The sequence below is a fragment of the Arachis ipaensis genome, chromosome B07, assembly GCF_000816755.2.
Source record: "Arachis ipaensis cultivar K30076 chromosome B07, Araip1.1, whole genome shotgun sequence".
NCBI lineage: Eukaryota > Viridiplantae > Streptophyta > Magnoliopsida > Fabales > Fabaceae > Arachis > Arachis ipaensis.
Window position 1 is genome coordinate 61,296,279 of NC_029791.2, and position 1,362 is coordinate 61,297,640.

Consider the following 1,362-nt stretch of genomic DNA (forward strand, 5'->3'; position numbering starts at 1 on the left):
AGATAATTTTTAAAATATTTAATTTAAAAATTTGATTTAAAAATAAATGTAAAACTCTTCCGTTACATAAAAATTAAATTTGTTTATAGGTACTCAAATATCGGAAAAATCAATTGCATGGAACTACTCTGCAGCTACATAAATAAAAATAGATTGTAAGTTACGATTTTTTTTTGAATATTTTAATTAAAAATAATCAGTATTTTTTTTATTTTGGTAAAATTTTGAATTTTCACTTACTATTAAAACATATTTGAGTAGTCCCAAAAAAAAAGCATATTTGAATATGTCAAAAATCAGGAGTAAGAAAGAATTTAGGAGTGTCATCCTTTCATATGAAAAACCTAGTAATTAATGTACCATTTCGACATAAAATGGCCAGCTTCTAGAATGATGACGTAAATACGAAACAATGGTAAAAATGACAAATAATTATTGAATTTAATCTCATCTTTCATTTTGAAATTATTTCAATTTTGTCCATATACTTAATAAAAGTGATTTATGGTAGTTCTTAGGATATTAAGTTTATTTGGATAAATTTTTAAGAAAAAGATTTTTTTTTGAGTTAATTTTTTTTAAAAGATCTTATGAAAAAGTAAAAGTAATTTTATGTTTGATATGTCATGTAAAAAGATATTTTTATCTATTAATTATATTTGGGTATAATAAAATAAAAGTATTTTTTGTTTATTTATTACATAAAAAATATCATTTTTTTTAAAAAAATATCTTTTAAAAAAAGATGTAAATTACAGCTTTTCAAAAAAAATTTTTTAGTGTTTCTATTTGTATTATTAGAAATTTGTCAAATACACTAAAAAAATAAAAAAAATATTTTTTTAATCAAAATAATAGCACCCAAACAAGCACATTGTATGATGACAGATTGATGATGTAGTTGGACGAAAGTAACGTTGAAAGTTTTTAAATTTTAATACATTAGTGTCATTATTCTTGTGTCTCATACGAAATCTCTTCTTTTTATTTTCTTTCATGGTGTCACTTTGAGAGGGTTTTCTCTAATGTTCTCACTAAAAACAACAATTTTAGTGAATTTTTTGTCGTATACAGAGTTATCTGGAAAAAAAGCATTACAAGTAACCAAAATACAAAGAAGAAACATAATATTCACTTGTATTGTACTCTATTTTTTATCATTGTTATTTTTTTTATGTTTTGGATTGTTGAAATTGTTGAAATCCTTTATATATATATATATATATATATATATATATTATCGTATAAGTCTTAGAATTATTGTGGCACTTAATTATTCTTTACTTTACGGCATGAGGTAAGACTTAGGGTAATTAGGATGTTACAAACTGGCCACTCAACTAACCTAAGTTAGTTATATCC